The sequence below is a fragment of the Cotesia glomerata genome, linkage group LG1 (assembly GCF_020080835.1).
Source record: "Cotesia glomerata isolate CgM1 linkage group LG1, MPM_Cglom_v2.3, whole genome shotgun sequence".
NCBI classification, from domain to species: Eukaryota; Metazoa; Arthropoda; class Insecta; order Hymenoptera; family Braconidae; genus Cotesia; species Cotesia glomerata.
The window spans coordinates 6,581,243-6,602,386 of NC_058158.1; the positions used below are offsets into that span (position 1 = coordinate 6,581,243).

Here is a 21,144-nt window from a genome sequence, read left to right on the forward strand (position 1 = left end):
TTATTATCATTGTTACAGTTCCAGTTCGTTCTCTTGCTGTTGTTGTTGTTGTTATTGTAGTTACAGTCATAGTCTCTGATCAACTGGCAACGATAACGAAATTGCTTGGAAAATTGGCTTATTCCGTTTGATTGTACCTACTTCATACTTATATTGACAGACTTATACTTATTTAACGTATTAACATTTTTTTTTGACATTACACATAATACAATATATAACTCTAGTGCATGAGTTGTACTATTAACACTAATTTTGTCACGGTATAGTGTTTAATTTTTTTGCAATTAATCCTTTTAGTTCCGCTAAAATACAATTTATATTTTTTAATTTTTTGTAGTACAATGTTAGAAAAATTTATAATACATTTTAATTATCCTTGAAAAATTAAAAAGTGTAAATATTAAAAATAAGGAAAATATTTTATCTTGATTTTAAAAAATAATTTATATTATTTTTTATCACTTAAATATGTAAGTGGATATTGAAATTAAAATTTGGTATGCAAAAAAATTCTAGGATTAAATTCAGTAAAATTTGAAGTATTATTATTATTATAATTTAGATTTATTACTATCTAGTAAATGAATTCATGTATTTAGAATCAGTCTCGTCTAATTAATTTATAATTTAACGACGACATATATCAATCTAAATTTTATTCATGTAATCTTATTTAATTCAAATAGTTTTTGCAATCATCTGTGCAGCATACTTCGGCATTAAAGACACATTAAAATATATAAACGATTAATTCTGGTATTGCGGCTCGGTAGTAATTATTCACTGCATAGATAAATAAACATTAAATAAACGGCTATAGTTGTAATTTACAATCACCGACTGACTGTGTAATGGCTAACTACTGCATGATGGATGGCCAGGAATTAATATTTAATGTATTTAATTTTTTAGACCGACTACATTTCAATAGTCAACAATAAATAATATTTTAATGTCCGCACTAGACAAAAAGTCACCGTATTATGTAAAGCATACGGCTAATATAAATTACTATTATATACTTAATTTAACTACAGAAAATCTCATTTAACGGTTTTTGTTTTACAAGTGTAATAAATTAAAGTTTTTTTTTTTATATAAACAAGGCGTGGAAATTATTACATACAACTCAAGGAAGTCTAATCATCGATGCAACGATCTGCCGGTGGTTTTTATATTGTATTATATGTCTCTTTACTTGATATAACTTGCACGTGGGAGATCCGAACTAGCCCTCCAAATGCAGTACTCCCACGTGGTGAAAGTTGCTGACGATTGAATTCATGTATTCATGTACACTGTAATTAACTATAACTAAATATTTCGGACGATCATTCGTTACAATAATAATTATAAGAAGATATAATTTAATTTTTTACATTTTATCTTTGTCATGTAAATCAAGACAGCTAATGAATATATAATTATCAAAGCTTTCCAAGAATATTTTTTTATAAATTCATCAATGACAGCTGGTGATTAAATATCGAAACTTTTCTTCATTTATTTTTTTTTAACAAATTTTAAAAATTAAAGTATCACTTGTTTTGAAAAAACAATTTTTTTCCTATTGATTTCATTAATTTCTTCATAAAATATTTTTTCAAACAATCTTTCAATGTTTATTAATTAAAAAAAAAAATTCTCACCAAATTTTGGGGCACAATGTACTAATATTAAGAAAATAAACTTAAAAGTTGGAGATAAAAAATTAAAAGTGTTTTTTTAGGTCCTAAAAAATAAAAACATCCAGTTATTCATAAATTTACAAACCGTTGGAAAAATATTAATTTGTCACGCCGGTGCTAAGGACCTGCTGCGTTTCATTAAAAATAACAATAAAAAATATAATACATATTTATTTAGGGTCGTGCTGAGTAATGGTACTTAAGATACAAGCCGAGGTGTGAGGAGTCTTGTTGATGTTGACCAAAGACTATAAAAGTTTATTTATTTAAAAAATAATGTAGCTTTTGTTGATATAAAATGGTCAAGTACGAGTGAAGGATAAATTATAGAATTCATCTCGCAGATATTCATCAAAATTAACCCGTGGTTTGTGTTTTAATAACCATATTTGAGGTGATAAAGCATGTAATGGTTTACAAACGAAAATATGGTCACTGAAAATGACCAAGGTAAATATTGTCATTGGCAATATTTTTATTAATAACAATCGTGTGGGTATGGTAGCAACAGCAAAGTGCCGCGCTGGACGGGAGCTAGTGGAGAGAGGGTGTGTTATCCGATACCACGAATGTAACAAATTGTTGACTGCATATAACCTAGTTAAATTCAAAATCACATTGAACAGGACCGTTTACTCGTTAACGAACCGTACTGGTCAATTTAGTTATGGCTTTGCGTATAATTTAATAACGATTCAGCAATATGTGCGGCTAGACACAACACTGAACGTATGCCACGTCACTGGTAGTATTACCGCTTACCGCCGAGCGACATGCCCCGATTATTGTTATTATTAGTAGTATGCTGCTGAGGGGTAAAACGATCATTACGCACAATGACATGCGTTTTACTCACACGCACCTTCCTCACGTACAGCAAGCTAATGTTCAGTTTAATATCGATTAATTATTACAACTGATTGCTTACATAACCACTTAAATTTGTGGAATTCATATCAATACTTTTATCTAAAATATTTTTTTTATAATCTTACTAAAAATTTTCTTTTAATTTGAGGTACAATTTTTTTGGAGGAGAAATAAATTGTTAAAATTTTATTATAAATCATAATATTAAAATATTGAATAAATATTAAACTCATAGATAATTTTTTTTACGAGTAAGAAACATAATGAGATGTGTAATTTTCTTTAACACGCGTTTAAAAACCCTCAGATAAATTTACCGGCAATAACAACGTAATTTTATGGTCACAGAATCAAAAAAATTGATTTCATGTAAAAGAAATTCATCCTATTAAAAATATGCAAATATCCTGAGAAAAAATGCCGTACGCTTCTAACATTTAGACTACCTGAATTTTTTTTTATTATAGATATTAACATAAAATGATCTGTCTGTTTAATAATCTGACTCAAACAATACACACTAAAAATTTAGAGATGCATTTAATTCCGCAGCGAAGTTTGATTTTATAATGACTCAAAAATTATAATTTTAAATACTTGCACAAACAAGTGTAACAGAGCAGGTTTGCGCCCGTCGTTAAGGAAATACTTGACACACAAGTTTTAAAAAAATAATAAAATGCTGGGTGATTATTTCTCGACACTTTTGTACACACTTGGTTGTTAAAATTGTTTTGTCGTCGTTATAATACATACCGAGTAAAGTGTGTGTTGAGTCTTGAGAATACATAACAATATGGGAAAGGGAAAGGGAAAAGCCAGATAAAAGTATACACAACATTTCGAGTTAACTTTAACGAGATTGACGAGTGAGTAAAATCGCTTTATATTAATATTATTAAAGTAAATAAAATTCATACCGGAGGATGATAAATTCTGTTCCCATTATACAACATCAATATTATTTACTCGGCTATTTACCGAATTCACAAGACGTACATAACTCGGCAACTGTATTAAATTTAAATAAACCATTATTGAAATAGATTTTGAGAGATACGAGCGTTTTACCCCAACACACAATACACAACCCGGTGACCCTGTACAGTATACATCATACATCATACAGCGGGGATAAAATCACCCCATACGCCGCACCATGTATATAAAATACATGAACACTCATGAGGAGACTGCACGGCTTTATGTCCGATGACAAATCTCGACAATTAACGCCTCGCGAACAATAAAACCGTGCACCGAGTTGAGCCGAGGACGATCAATCCAATGACGTGCTCACTTTTTCACGGCTTTTACAATAATCCACACGTTATATATTATATATTTCATTGTATTTGTATTAAGTGACATACATTTATATTTCCATGCGTGTGTATTAAATGTACAATACTAAAATAACAGTTCAATTCAGGGGTTGCCACAGCTGTCGGTCGCGTTACTACTAATATGCTATTATTTTCTGTTTTTCGTTCTCTAATACACACGCCAAAATATCACGCAAACTTAATATATATTATGATTATGTGAAAATAAAATAAATTAAATCCAACGATAAAAAATATATTTATCACAATACATCTGCTGGTTAAAATAAAATAAAGTTACTAGAGATTTTATTTTTACATATATACTACTTGCTGAAAATTTTTTACATGTGTATTTTATTTATAATACATAGATGCAGATATAAATGTGCATACGAGGTATAGACTTATGTGTTTTTTCCACATAAACTTTGGTACACTGAGTATACAGCGAGAGTTTCTGTCTGAAAGCTGAAAAATAGTAAGAGACTTTCTTTGGTTTTTTTACTTTTTATTATTATTTTTTCCACGATTGTTTGGGAGAGCATCGCGAGTATGTACCCACACTGGTAGTGTTTCCGTAAAATGGAAATCCTCTGTGCGTGTAGTATGTAGAGAGGAATTGTCGTACGCTAGTGCAACCACAAGAATTTTGCATTGAGTTTCTCAATGCGAAAAGGGCTTTACGTTTATGTTCCATTGCTTCCAAATGTTTTTTCTCCTTCTCTATCTCTATATACGGTATGTATACGTACGTACATATAGCATAAGTACGGAATATAGATAAATTGTAAGTACACGTAGTGTTCGGTTGGATACGTAATGAACGTAAGCTGAGAACCAACAAATGTCGTACCACAAATAAGAACCCGTCACGGTGGATTGCACTTTCTGAAAAGACCTACTACTCTACTGTACTTGTACTCTCGTCTACTTTCATTACTAAGAACGTCACGAGTCTAATGCTACTTTAACATTACTAATGCGATCACTCAAGTCTCTATTAATAACTTTTCAAAATTATTCCCTTTTGTTATTATATTCAAAAATAATACTCCCCAGCTGAACGAAAATGTTCCATGATTTCATCTAATGCCAGAAAATGCTTGTGAATTTTTTTTTTACTCATTCACTTGGAAATATTTTCATCAAAAAAGTCAATAAAATACGTTGAGAAAAAAAATACTTTTGTTATATAAGAAAATTTTTTTGACACAAGCACATATATTTTTAATCATTATGATAAATATATTTTTTTTTGTCTGAAAAATTTATTAAATTTTTTTGTCACAAATTAAATAAATTCAATGGCTCATTTTAATAAATTGTTGAACTGAGTCTTTTTAAAATGATTGGACAATTATTTTTTTTTTTTTATGAAAGTTATTTTAATTATTGCATGTGTCTTAATGAAATTAGAAACCCGAAATTTACATATCCCATAACCAGTAGCCTGAATAATAGCGCCCGAAATTAATTAAATAAAAAGGTTGCTTATTTATCTTTAAAACTTTTTGAAAAGTGTATTACCCAAATGAAAGATAAAGCCAATTTCGAGCTCGCGTCCCCGGTACGGGTATAGTAGTACAGTAGAAATATGGTATGGTATGGTATGGGTACGGCCCGGGAGTGGGTATGAGGACAGTAGTGTGTACGCTTTTACGACGCGGCGAGAAAATGAAATTGGACCTTTATCCCCGTCTCGTAGCATAGCAAGCCAACGCTGGTGTACTGGGTGTGTGAGGGGCATAGACGTCGACTGAAATAAATCTGACAAAAATATGTGTTTGACAGATATTGGAAAACATCGATCGAAATGTTCCCCCGCTTTGTCACGCTTAACAATTTATAAATTTTTTGTTTTCATCTCAACTCTATATCCTATTAAACGAAAACAATAATAAATTAGAGCTTTAGATTAATAAATAAATTTTCATTTATTATTTTTTAATATTTGAATTATCCAGGAAAAGAAGTTTTTGATACGTTCTGAAACAAATAATTTTCATTCCATGATTTATAGTCATACCAAAAAATTATTTACGCATATCAAAATTTTTTTCACGGGATAGGATAAACTTTATAAGGATAATTTTTTAATAACAGTAAAATATGTTACTGTTATTAGTGTTTTATTTGATTATATTCGTTTAGTCCCGGTTTGGAATTAGCATAACTGGTGGGATATGTAACAGCTGTTACAAAGCTTCCAGCATCTGATAAACTGATAGTAGCGACACGCCTGGGATCTCACCTCCTTTCCCCAACCACAGACAACCATCTATGCCTCGATTCACGATAATATATATGTATATGGCGCATTTAAAATAAACGTTTCTAGTTTGGAGAAGCTGAGAGAGATACCCACTGAAATTTTCTCTTCTCCGTCTCTTACTTGCGCGGCATATTCTCTTATAAATGGTTCGCGGTGTCATATAGAACAGTACGAATATAAGGTAGGAAAGAGAAGGGGAAGGGAAAGGGGTTTATGCACAGAATCACACTTACACTGACATTCTCGCTCACCCACCGGGTCTATCCCTATCCCTATCCCCTAGTTGCAAAAGACGTAATACTAGCTGGTTGCTTCTGTAGACGGAATGCGCGTGATACGATATTGCGAATTCTATGGTTTTCGTATTACGGCCGTTCGGGTGAGTTCAATTTCGTACGCGGATACGTTTTACGTGCCGCGTGCTCCCGTGTACACTACACAGTACACAACATATACATATACATACTACACAGTTTATATGTGTGTATATATTGTTAAAGAGAAAAAGTGATAGAAAGAGAGTGAGTCGGTTCCCAGATAAGGGTATACCTTATAAATGCGATGAGAGAGAGACACGGGGGTTCCTCACCCTGGCTCTACGCGACCAACAAAGACAACAGATCTGGAATAGAAAATAGCGACCTGCGCGGTATGCCGTAAATTTTGGCCAATGGATTTTACACGAAAGATAGCAAGATCTATATATGTACGTATGTATATATGTATGTATGTGGAGAAGAAGGAGAAGAGCGTCATGTGAAACGAGGTTCAGGGCACTTGCTCTTGAGTGCACAAGCTCTTTCTATCTAACGGATTTACATATTCTATTTGGTAAAAGTCGTTGTAGATTTCATCACCAGAGTAAATAATGTCCAGCTAGATTTTTCAGTACTATTGTTTACGTATGTAAGAAAACTCTTTTAAATTTTTAAATTTTGGCTAACTTTTACTTGTGTTTATTTATGTACTGTAAACTATTGGATGTCAAAGTAATTATTTGAAGATAAAATTTTTTAATTTTTTCACTTGGTATAAGAGATATTTAATAAGAAATGCAATTATGAATATTTATTTTGTTTAATTAAAAGCCAGTTCAAAGATAAGCGTTTGATTGATAATTTACTCACAGTTGTTATGAAGTTTGATGAAAAAACTTTAGACTTCAATAGCTACTTTAAATATCTATAAAATTATTTTATTTTTTTATAATTTATTGTATCAAATATTAGTTTTAACAAAAAGTGTTTTCATCGAAAAAATTAACTGTTTTGAATTATTGGGGTCACAACGACCCAATTGAATGAAAGAAGACGAGGAAAGTTTTTTATTAAAAATGTTCCGACAATTTTCAGATCTAGACCAAGTTTGATTAAAAATAAAGTAAACACTGTCGCAAATTTTTTATTAATAATTAACAGTAAATATTAAATCAAACAAATACCATATTTAATTTATCAAAATTAAACGAATATTAATGATGATGTTCATGATAAAAAAAATTATTGGTGTCAGATATATTTATATTTTTTTTTATTAAAATTTGATTTTAATACAAATTTATCGAAATAAATGTTTTTAATTATTATTTTATTTTTTCAATTAAAAAACTTGTAATAAATATTGGAAACAAATAAAAATTGGAAACATATTGCAGAAAAATTTAAATTTCATTTTTAAACACTTTGTGTATCACGTGTTGTAAAATATGAATTTACATGCATATAAACGTCGTACGGTAACAAATAGAAAAATATAAAAATTATTTTTCTCGGTGAACAATATATTATAAAGTATAAAAACCATTTGTCTGTGTACAGCATAAAAACAAAAAATATATACGCTTTTCAGTGATTTGTTTTCGGGTTGTAAATAAACAAACTTGAAACTCGAGCATATTAATCTTGTGTAATGGTCAATTGATGAATCAAATCTTCAGTTAATTTATTTACCTTTCTCGGTCAAATGTAACATAAATCAAATTTGATATGTACATAAAAGTATGTATTTATTTTATTAGTATGATTTTTTATTTTCAAGAAAAATAAAGTAAATGTAGCACTTTGTCCGATATATTGCAAATCGATTGAACAAAATGAAAAAGTGGCTTACACGGGTTAGCTTTGTTGTACAAACGCTGGCGTACTCCTCTCGTTTCATGAATATACTGAAGTGTCGTTTACGTCAGCATCGTCGAGTATAATATCGCCCTCTCATATTTCACGAGTCCTAATACTTCCCGTGTTCTCTCTATACTCATACAACACTAGAGCACTCGGGAGCTTTTAGATTGCACCTTGTACCTTGCAATCGCAGTATCATTAACGACTTGCGAATTGGAAAAAGCTCAAAATAAGTGCTTCTATGTCTTCAGTTGTAGTAAAGCGATAAATTTTATTAATTTATGTCTAATGATTTTTTTTTTAATTTTGTGTGAATTTTATTGAAAAAAAATTTGCGTATTAATAAATCTTCTTACGAATTACCATGAGAAAAAAATCAGCGCAATAAATGCATCAATAAACGACCCTCTAAATCATAAATTTAATCGGCACATTTTCAATTTCATCGCGGTTTAATAACAAGCTCACGTGTGCTACAGAATGGACGGGAGTTAAGGAGCGCAAACTCGAAAGATCCTGGAGGATAAAAAAATTTGAAGTGGGAGAAAGGGGTTAGAGGATGGGGTTGGGGATACTTTACTGCGCAAATTAAGGCAAAGTGGCAGTCAGTAATTTTATGTGGCCATCCAGCTACTGATATTGAATTTCCTTAGTCGCTTAATCCAAATCGTCGTGGAGCTACGAGCGATCTCGCGAAATTGGAATCATTACTTTACGGTCCCTTGCGAAATTGAAAGAGAGCTAAGGCACACAATATATAGTATATCTATGTAGCGTATAGTACCAGTAGCACCCATACTATACCATACCGTATACCAGAAGAGTGTAGACTAGTACAGCTCTTGAAACCAACTGCTCTCACTAAGCCTCGAACTCATTTCATGATTTTGTGGTTTTTTCATGGAAACTTTTTAGTTTATATGGCTCTAAATTACATCGGAAATTGCTTGGCTTTACTCAAAATTATTATTTTTTCATTTTTTATTATATATAACCCAAGCGTTTAACCATTTAACATCTCGAAGTCACTTTTTATTTTCCACAAAAAAAAAAAAAACTACCAAAATGAATTGTTTAATTTGATAACAACTTATAGAAGAACTTATACTATAGAAGAAAAGTTAATTGCAAGCAATTGTTATAAAAAATTATCTCGAGTCTAATTGCAAACAGTAAAAGGGTATTTCCCCTCTACTCTTATTATCACGAGGTACTAAAATTCTGAATCAGACAGCCTAGAACCAGTCTTGAAACTTGGCAGCAGTTGTCATAAAATTGGCTTACCCCTATACGATCGACGATTTCTTCCTCAGTCTTTCTTATCTTCTCTTTTTCTATTTTATTTCATTTTATTTAACCTTTTTTTCTTTTTTCGTCAAGCTTTTACGAGCAATCACTTGGTTGTCTCCGAGCTTCTGAACCCTAGAGAACTTGCCATTTATTTTTTTATCCCATAAAAGTTTCATTCAATATTACGTAGCACCTTCAAGGTAATATATAATAGCACTAAAGAATTATTATTTTCCGTTTACCTTTTCTTATTATTGTTTTTTATATTTCGTCAGCCCATTTTACAAATTATCGTGTAGTAACCATTATATTAGCTCCCACGATCCTTTTTTATTTTTTTTTTTGAAGTATGCATCTCCAAAAAAGTCTCCAGAATTTATTATATTTCCGTATTAGGCACTAACGATCAACAAATCCATTAATTTTTTCTCATAGGAGGTTCCAATAATTTTTTCTCATCTTATCTCCTTTATTCTCTGAACAATAAATTTATTAAATATAATATCACCGTTTTCAATTGATAGTGACAGAGAGCCGATATTAAATAAAACGCGTGTGCGTCTTTCTACGCTTGGATAATAAAATGATGGTGCGGAGCTAAGCATAGGGTAGGGGTAGCTACAATAAGTCCGCGAGCCGTTTAATAGAATAATTAAGGGTCCTTGGATATGGCAGCTGATGCCTTTGCAACACGCTCGTGCGTACTCTTACTTATACAGATACAGATATTGTATTTCGTTCGCTCACTTTTACATTTTGTTGCTTCACTATACGTATATATAGCGCACGTACTTGTACATTGTACATCGAACATTGCGTATTACAGCAAAGTTGTCCGACACACGCTTGATTCCCCTCGTGCTCTATACTAGACACAGACACTCGTACAACCCCATTGTCCCGGTCTATCTAGCATCCGTGGGGTAATAGAACGCATTTAGGGGTAGATAGATCCAACGGAATTAATATTAACCAAAACCAAAACCAAAATAAAAAATTTATAATACATGGATAAAAAAATTGTAGAAATAATTACAATTTTTACATCATAATCCAGAACCAGACTTTCAATATCTTCACTTTAATAATTTTACGCTTTAAAATTTATGATATTACATCATAAAAATGCGTATAAAAGTAGTCAATATATGAATTTATACGATCTAAAATCGTAAATTTAAAAATGTAAAATTACCTAACTAAAGATATTGAAAGTTTGGTCCTGGATTACGATGCGAAAATTGTAATTTTTCCTACAATTTTTTTTCTGTGTAAGTTTAGATCAAGGTTAAAATTTAAATTTAACAACACTTTACTGTTTACTGTCATCCATAAACTATCATGTAGCATTATAATCGGTAAATTTGATTAACCGGTGAATTTTATTCCATCACCGTCAAACATTGTCTGGAACTAGCACATTCTTTCCAGGGCAGATACAGAGTGATTCAAACTTCATTGCTGGGTGTACTGCTACACTGAAATTACTGTAATCCCAGTCGACTATAAATTTCGCAGTACGCTGCAGAATTATATACATTAGACTTTAATCATGATAAACGCTACACTTTGATAAGCTTTATCAGATAATTATCATCATTGATTTATAGAATAACATTCATTTATTTTTTAATCTGCTAATTCCCGTATCGATCCCCGACCTTTTTATTTTAAATTCAATCTATTTTATCCAATGGATTGATGCGATGTATTACTGATTGTGCTAATTGAATTCTTTGTTCATTAAATATTCTGGATTAAGCTAAAAGCCTATCATTATTAACACAAAAGTGTATTTAATGATTCATTTAAAAAATTTTTCAAACTTTAAATATTAAAAATAGTTAATAAATAATTTTATTAAAAATTAATCACAATATCAATTAGAATGAAAAATAGAACTACCTGTCAATGGTGAAATAATTCTCCATATGATATTCGATTCAGGATTATAAATAATAATGTCATTCAAAACGAACACCACAATGTAACCTAATTTGAGAGATACGAATTTAGCAATTTATAATCGGTGTGATTGAACAGCCAATTTACCGCTAAATAATTAATAAATTAAATGAGTGTCTATCAAGATGAATGCTTAATTCAGTGTCACTCATACTCCTATTAGATTTTATAAATGAAAGCCAATCAATCTTATTATATTTTCATCGAATCTCGACTAATCTGATAATTAAAAGTTCGAGACTACAGACATTGACATAATATAATTATCATTGTCTTACTGTAGAACCATCCACCCAGAATAGAACATAATAGTGGAATAAGTCATACAACAGGCGGATTCAAAATTAGCTTATCGTTCAATAACGTAATCAGAGATAATAACATTAATAATGATATGTCTAATCCAAATTAGATACAATAGTTAATATATATGAGAAAGCTGATCTCGGGCGCGTTTATGCCTACATATCTACAGATATACAACATCATCATCTGGTGTAGACATAGTAAGGTGCAAACCGCAGAATTCTCACGGCAACAGTTATTTGCGGTGTTAAAGTCTCGACATAGTAACGTCAGTAAGGAGCTAGAGTAAACCTTGTTCCCGTTCCCTATCCGAGTCTTGTTCCCGTTTCCGTTCCAGTTCTTGTTCTTGTTCTCGTGTGTTACGTACTAATACTAATACTTATGCATTAGAACTAGAGACTAGAAGTACATATATAAGGACTGAGGACGAAATCTGCAAGGATGAAGAGAGCCAGAGTCTAGAGTCTAGAGGAAAGAGGTTAGAGGGTGCGACAACTAGAAACGTCCTAAGTAAGGAACGAGAGTGGTGTGTGGTGTATATACAGTTACAGAGAGTCCCAAGTTTCTCCGAAAGCAAAATAGAACACATAGCCATCCTCTTTTACCTTCCTTCCTTCCTTCCACAGGAAGCTAAAGTCAAGTGGACTCACCGCCGGAAACTCCTCTAATGACTGAACTTGCTAATTTCGACCAATTAGAGCCACCTAACATCCACCTCCCCATCCAAAGTCGACGTTGTCCCCCATGACTGTCCTTGTTTTCTCTCAGCTTCTCTGCTCGGCTCTTTCTCTTTCTCTTTTCAACTATTGTTGGCTTAGATACTCTTGTCCTCTTTCTACTTGATGCAGCTTAGAAACCTCTACTTCTTCGGGCGTACATACATATCTAGGCATCTGTATGTGTTTTGTACACCGTCATCCATTCACTTGCCCTTAAGTCGCCCAAGTTGAGCTTAAGGCGCACTATATTCTATCTTGACCGACAGCAAATTCTTAGTGAGATAAATTTTGTCTAACCACCAATTCCGCATCACTGAGCTCACTAATTAGTGTATTGTATATTGTATTGTATTAGATTATGCTATATATATCGAGTGTAATTGTTTGTTGCACTTGAGAGTTACATTGAATTTTCTAAAATAAGAATTATTAAATATAAATGTAAATAAAATAAAGCTTCGGTTTGAACTTTTGATTGTAGAAATTCGGAATATTTGAGTTTTAATTAATGTTAAAATTTAAAATATAATTAATTATTAATAACGGTAAACAAAATTAATTAAAAGTTTGGCGGAAAAGCTAAATAAAAAAGTTTTCATTTAAAAGTAATGAAATTATTTTGTTAAGTATGACTTGTATTAAACTTGTGAACAATAATAACTTTTAGCGCGTTAATTAAAGTGTACCGTGTTCTCGAAATAAATAATTATAATGAATATTATTTAATATTAATATTATTATTAAAATATAAAGTTTGGTTGTAAATTAAAGATAATTATTTAGTGCATAGTTCGCGTAATTTATATCTTCACTTTTGATGCGTTATGGCTGCACTGTGTAGAATAACTGAGATAGCTCGTTATAGACGTAGGCGTACACCTTTTCGAGCAAATTCTTACGTCTCATTATGTGTATAAATATAAATGTCGGGGATCTTGTTAAAATATAAATGATACTTGGATGTATAAGTATTAAATTCTGTTTACAGAGAAATTATTTTTTTTTTTTCATTGATGGGAAGGTAGTTGATTAAATAATTATTTGAGTAGAATTTTAAAAAACATGTCATTTTTTTTTTTGGTCGAAGAGTCGTCAATTTGTAAAAAAGTTTTACTTAAATTTTAATTTTTTGGTTTAGATAAAAAAAATTTTGATTAAACGTAAAATTTCCATGCATAATAATTTTCAAACATTTATTTAAAATTTTCTAGTTTTTGTTGAATTCACCTCTCTAATTTCAAGCTTCGCTATTCCCTACAGTTCCAACTATTTTTATAATAATCGATCCAGCTAAATATAATTTTATGTGCAAATATTACACATTCAGCGAGAATAATAAAGATTCCCGATTTACGAATTGTCAAAGAGGGTAAAATAAAGCACTCAGGCATAATAAATCATATCAGAAGGTTCAATGGAGTGTCAGATTACCGCAGAAGCGTATATAGAAGCTGTTAAAGCTGAGCTAGCCACTATATGCACTTTAAACATCTACACATCATATATAGATATACAAATACACATAACTTTCTCCTTCGCTGATGGCGTTTCTGGGCATCGGTACATCGGAATACACTCAGTCCTTTAATACGTATCTAATTAAGTGTCCCCAGAATACGAGTACTTGGTTTTGAGAGTCGAGAGCACACAACAGTGCAGCATGTGCAGTCATATCGCACATCGATGCTGAAGAGAGAGAAATAGAGAAACGGAATTAAATAGGAATGTCAGACTAGTGCAGAAAGAAGAGGACACGTGAAAACTAGCGTAGGGACGGTTCATGGGTTTATAATAGATATCACTGCAAGCATAACTCTTGGCGAGCTCTTCCATACTACCCGAGTAGTGCGGGAAGCTTTTTCCACGCGATGCCATACTGCATTACTGTATATACCGACCTATGTATACATCACGAGATGGAATTTCATCCGTGCTATATGACATAAATCTCGAACACATTAAACCCGGTGTTACGAGAGCTAGCCTGTTTACTGAAGTTCGGCAAGCTTTCGCAGCTTTAATATGTATCTTCATTTTTATACACATTAAAATAAAAATTAACTTGATTCAAGATAATAATTCTTGTCAATTTTTTTTCATATTAAATTTAAATTAAAAATCTAAATTTTAAACATATACTGAAAAAAAAATTAACTTAATTCAAGAGAAAAATTCTTGAACCAAGAATATAATTTTGAAGAAGGTAAATGTCTTGAATCAAGACGAAAAATTCTTGAATCAAGTAAAATTTCCTTAAATTAAGAAAAATTTTCTTAAATCAAGAATTTTTCTACTCAAATTAAGAATATTAAGTTCTTCAAAATTATATACTTGATTCAAGAACATTTTTTTTTCGGTGTAATTATTTGCCTTATATTACTTTTGAATAGAACCTCGAATTGTCCATAGTATGTAATTGAAAAGAAAAAAAAAAAAAAAAAAAAAAAAAATTATAAGTTATCTTTGTGAGGGTGTAAAAATTATAGCTAGTTCATATAAACATGTCTTGGTGACTTTTAAAGCCTTGTAGGAGATGCTATGTGCATAATTGAATTTTGCATATGTATATGCTTTCATACCTCGGGCTTGTAAATGTTGGCGCGTGTGGTTCATCAGACGTATGTATAAGCCGTAGACGCGGTAGAGAGCAATATAAGAGTTTAGGACCTTTGTAGGTTGCCCTCTTGAGTGAGGCAATAACACCCCCGTTGAAAGTTGAAAGTTGAAAGAGTCAAAGTGTAAAACAGTTATTTGCGAATAACAGTTGGCTCAATACTGACCCTGGTGATGTATTTGCTGGGAACTAGCCTGGAGAGTGAGAATCGGGGTGCGAGGGTGTGAGGATTGGTATTACTACACGATGGCAGGCTGTACTGGGTTGGAAAAGGAAAAAGAGAATGTAGATGAGGAAGGATCCTCTTCACCCGGTGACGACCCCTGCGAGGCCCCCCATAAATATTGGACAGTGGCAGCTTGTTACTCCACACCATTGCTGACTTCAAACCGACCACGACACTCAATATCGTCTGACCACTCGTATAACCACCGCGAGTACTCTATGTACGTGCATACTTGATTGACATCGGCTTACAAGAGATCACATAGCTCCCATCTCACTTAATAACCTCCTCTATTAATATTGTTATGCTATGTGTGTATGTATTGTTATACTCTGGGCTGTACAAACTTATTATTGCGTTATGTGACATTATCACACAGCGTTACTCTTTAACGAATAATCCTTTGTTGGAATATCGAACAGTACAGAGTCAGACCTTTCAGTTTTTTTTGTTAACAAATGAGACATATTCTGTCAAATTACAACACATTCGAATTAACTGATTAAATAAATAAATAATAAATAATAGGCTTAACAGCTACAAATACAATAATTGAAAACTAAACTAAAAAGTAGAAAATAATTTTTGATAAGTTTAAAATAAGAATAGAGTGATGAAAAAAAAATTCATATTTTTGTAAAAATGCATTGAGTACTTTATGATATTGTTATAAATATTATTTACCAATTTTTTAGCATTATTAAAAATTAGAAGCGCTTGATAGTAATATTTTAGTTCATTGTACACTGATAGAAAGATTTCTTAGTATTTAAAAAGATTTCTTTGTATTTAAGAAATCATTTCTTAAACATCATTTCTTAGTATTTAAAAAATATTTCTTAGTATTTAAGAAATATTTCTTAAATGCTAAGAAATATAAATACTAAGAAATATTTTTTAAATGCTAAGAAATGATTTCTAAAATACAAAGAAATCTTCTTAAATGCTAAGAAATCCTTCTATCAGTGTATTCATTAGTAAGAATTTTTTTCTATCGATATCAACAAACATTCATCGTCTGATGAAGAGACAAGACCAAACTTACGAAATTATGATATTATCATCAGCCCGTAATATGTGTACCCATTTTTAACTTATCCGAATGTAATAAAGTTGGTGAAAATTACATACACTGATTGAAGGATTTATTTGTATTAAAAAATATTTGTTAATAGTTAACAAATCATTTATTAGAGACCATTTTTTAGTATTAAACAAATATTTCTTAGTATTTAAAATCATTCGTTTGTATTTAATAAATCTGATATTCATTTATTAAATATTAATAAATCTTTTTAAATACTAAAAAATATTTGTTAAGGACTAAAAAGTGGTCTCTAATAAATGATTTGTTAAATATTAACAAATATTTTTAACTATAAACAAATCCTTCTATCAGTGTAATAGATAGATAGATACAGGTCAAGCCTATATAACCGTATAAATGCAATTAACACTTTTTGAATAGATATTAATGATCGTTAGAAAAGTATTAACCTCACTTTGCCCTGACATGAACTCGAGGATAATTTTGTGCAAGACATTAATGTCAAAATGTAAGTTGCTTCCGTAAAATACAAATTTACAACTTTGTTAATAAAAAATGTGAGTATAAATTTTTAAACTTGTTGCATAGGATAGATAACAATGTGATAGTTATGCAAAATACAAAGTGGAAAATGGGAAAACTATAAAACGAGAACGGCGACTACAAAGTCCTGGGTTCACGGAGTTGAGTCTTGACGAGACGGATAGTATATAATACATCATTATTATTATTATTATTATTATTATTATATATTATACATACACACTACATACTAAAGGCACTCACTCGGTGGTCAAGAGACTTTACTTAGTTTTTTTTATCTTACTTCACTTGAGTATATTTGTTGTTTGTATACATGAATGTATGTTGTATGTACACATTACACGTCTCCTCTTATATACATGTATATACACTTTCGCTTTACTCATCTGTGAGGTTATCCCTCAGGAATAATATTTCACAGTGAAATGGCTGTAGTTGCATTCCTACCGACAACTATAACCAGACAACAATAAAATAAGGCATTTGTATCTCCTAATAACACTTTTTCTTGTTCCTCCTCTTCCTCGGACTCTTGCTGGCACGGTCTTAAGTTTTACAATACCAGCGCTCGAGATTTTTCTCTCACCAGCAGTAAAAACATAAAAACGATCAGTTGAGCGCTCAACAGCTCCAACCTACACTCTTGAGCTGTAAACTGTAAAGTAATACACCGAATGCTGAAAATAATCGCAGTAAACTGACCGATTTCTCGAGAATCCGCGTGAGTTTAAAGACAAACTTGAACTAAAACAAAGCATACAAGTCAAACATAATACAAGCCTTTTAAAATGAAACCAAAACAAAGCTCAGGTGAAAGCAAGTTAAAATAAAATAACGCAATAAATAATATAAATAAAATACCCGGGTAATGATAACTTTGGTGCGAGTTGAGGTATAATGACTGCTCGAATAGATTAACACGCAAAAAGAGACTAAGGGCGAATAAAGAAGGATTCTACGGAGTAGAGTCCAAGAGAACAGACTCAGACCAAGAATCTTTGGTACTATAGTCGTTGTATTGGTATTGGTAGTTAGTATTGGTGAATGGATTAGTTGTTGTATTGGGAATAAAACGAGAGAAAGAACGGGGAACTTTGAAGAAAGGAGAAACTGAAATATTGTTGAGAGAGCGAGTGAGAAGTCGCTTGAAAAATAATCTAATTATTGGTGAAAACGATTATAGTAATTATGCGAAAGATGAGCGGGTTCGTCTGTTTGTTACCGTGGACCTTTATTAGATGTATAGTTGTATAAATGTAATGTATACATGTATACAAACAGACAGACAGACACAGCTGCGAAGGTTAAGGTTTTGTTGAGGCAAATGAAAAGGCGTACTTTTCTACACGAAGATGATCCACCTTCTCATGATCATATGCCCTCAAGACTTCTCGGAAGAATCACACAGTGAAATCGAGAGAACCTAACGATCATGTAATTATCCTCGTGCCTCGGGCGGGTACTTTTATTTTGTCATATCGTAAATATATATTTAAAAAATTCTTGGTGTAACAATTATCCTACCTAACAATTACAATAAATAAATAGACGGAACGATGAACAATGCTGGTGAATATAACAATAATAACAACCGTAAACAATGAAGTGACGCGCATTAGTTCTATTGATATAAAATTAAGCCGGAGTTATCGCTGTTTCTATCGCCTACGGACGTCCTCGTTATCATTCTTATCGGAAACAACATCGGCAGCATCTCGTTATTATCGGTTGTAATCGTCCTTGTGGCACTCGACGTCCTCGTTTTCGTACGATCGTGATCGTTAATTATCTCTATCGGCTGGTTGATCATCGTTTAGCTTCCTCTGTGGTGGTTCTCCTCAGCGTTCTTCTCTCTTACTCACTCACACTCATTAGCGGGAGACCGACTGTCTGTATTAAACTTCGTCATTATCATTCTGGTAATTACCAGTACACTTACACACTCGATGGATATTGTATATGGCTACTGCTCTGCTGTGTGTAATGTACCGGGTATGTCTGGGGTATTTATAGCTGCAAATGTGTGCTATCATCTCGTTATCGCATGTGAGGTCACTTCCGCTACGTCAAGAAAAGTCACTTTATATACTCAAGCACGCACTCGACAACAATTGTTGGGATCATTTTGCTCATCGCTTTTTCTTTATCTTCATCATACATTTCTTTATTTATTTTGATTTTTTTCTATTAAATTTATTCTGAATTTCAATTACATTTTCTCAGACAAACGTGCAAAGTTTTGAAAATTTCTATAATTCATGGACAGTAAAATTTTTAACGACAATCTCTTCAGACATTCAATTAAAAAAAAAAAAAATCACTAGTGTAGCTGAGGGCCGGAATAAACGATTAATAGTTTACCAATAAACGTCAAAATTAGCACTCGTGGGTTTTATATAATTGAATGCAACAGCTGGCAAGTGATGCTGATGACTGTGGTGAAGGTTTCCCTATTTTATATAATACACTACACCGCAACTCATATTAGAGTAATTATCAGTGAAATTGACGTTTAGCTCAAGGGATAAATATAGAATTTTGTAATTTATTTTTTTTTTTGCAAATACGCTACTAATACCCAGGTTCATTTTCAAAAATACAGTCATTTATTTTTTCAGCTTATTTTATTTTGTCATGCCGAGTAAATTGCCGGGGAACGAAATAATTATTTTGTGTGAGGACTGAGGACTACTATACACTATTATGTATGATGTATTGAGTCTTACACACACACGCATACACACGTTTCGAGAATTTTAAAAGATCGTGAGAGCCGGCTGATGGGTGATGGTGTCCCAAAAACCACACGCTGAGTTTTACCGAGAAGGACCGTCGTTATTAATTAAGAATCGGCGGCATCCACAGGCTTCTCTACTCTGGAGCTCATGCTTTATACTTATAGTTATTATATCGTATGTGTGTGTGTGTATATGTATGTGTATAATCCATATGGGAATATCAGAGCCTGCCCCAGGTAAAGCCTAAGAAAATAATATCAGTCAAATGAGGCATTTTCGGTAAATTTTAACTCCATCCAAAATAAATGAAGTATAAATCATTTATTATTATTATTTTTTTTTTTTAAGTAGAGCTTAATTTTAATTTAACAGATTACCAAGATAAATATTTATAAAATAAACTGGATTCTTCGGAAAAATAATAGCTGTTAAAATAAATGGGCGCATTAAGTCGAACAAAGGAAAAGTTTTAATTTATAATTTAAACTGGTATAAGTTTAAAAAATAAATTAGTAAAGAAAATTATATCATCGGTACCGGTGAGGCAATACTTTTGTGTATAATGTATATGTATGTGTATGTATATATATGAACAGCTGGTGAACTCTGTTACGATAGCAGCAAATGAGATGGACTGAGAAAACGCGAGCAGGTCACCAGAGCGGTAGCAAGTTAATGAGATTACTTTCTCGAGGGCGGAGGGAAATGAGAAGATCTGATTGGACGCCGGAAAAGATCATAAAGGCGAGTAATTAGAGCAAGCTTTGTTCGTTCCTACAATGGAATTCGTGAAGCGGAATTGCTATTTCCGTATACATTCACCACACATACATGCGTGCTTAGATATATGTGTGTATGTTTGTGTTTATTTATATACCGCATCTAAACAAATTGTTCGCGAGGTAATTTTACTTGGAAAAATTTTCGGGGAGATGGGCTTTCAAGGTTGTAGTTGTCTTGGTGTAATCAGGAGATTGATGAATTTTTATGATGGTATTTAAGTTAATATTATTATAATTATGATTAGATTAATTGAAGTTATTTTTTTCTGATGTACTGTAGGTAGAAAAATTTTTTTTTTGGGTAATAAAGGATTTTAAATGAAAGATCCAAAAAAAACATAACTTGTGTAGAGAATTTAATAAATCATGTACTGATAAAAAAATTAACTTGATTCAAGAAAAAAATTCTTTACAAAAAAAAAAATTAAACAAATAATTTTTTTAGGCTTAAGTTTATTTTGATTAATTAAAAGAATTTTTTGTTTTGGTTCAAGTTGAGTCTTTACAAAATTATTTTCTTGATTTAAGACTTTTTTTTAAATTAAATTAATTTTTTATCAGTGAAGCTTTCAAAGAATTTTCTTTTATAATCATTTGCACAAAAAAAGTTGTCAAATGTTTAATTAAATAAA

General features: G+C 31.6%; 1 protein-coding gene across 3 annotated transcripts in view; it reads left to right on the forward strand.

The window, feature by feature from the left end:
* LOC123275313 (LIM/homeobox protein Lhx9-like) overlaps nt 1-21,144 on the forward strand; it is a 209,919-nt gene that overhangs the window by 153,301 nt on the left and 35,474 nt on the right. The gene's annotated exons all lie outside the window — the stretch shown is intronic.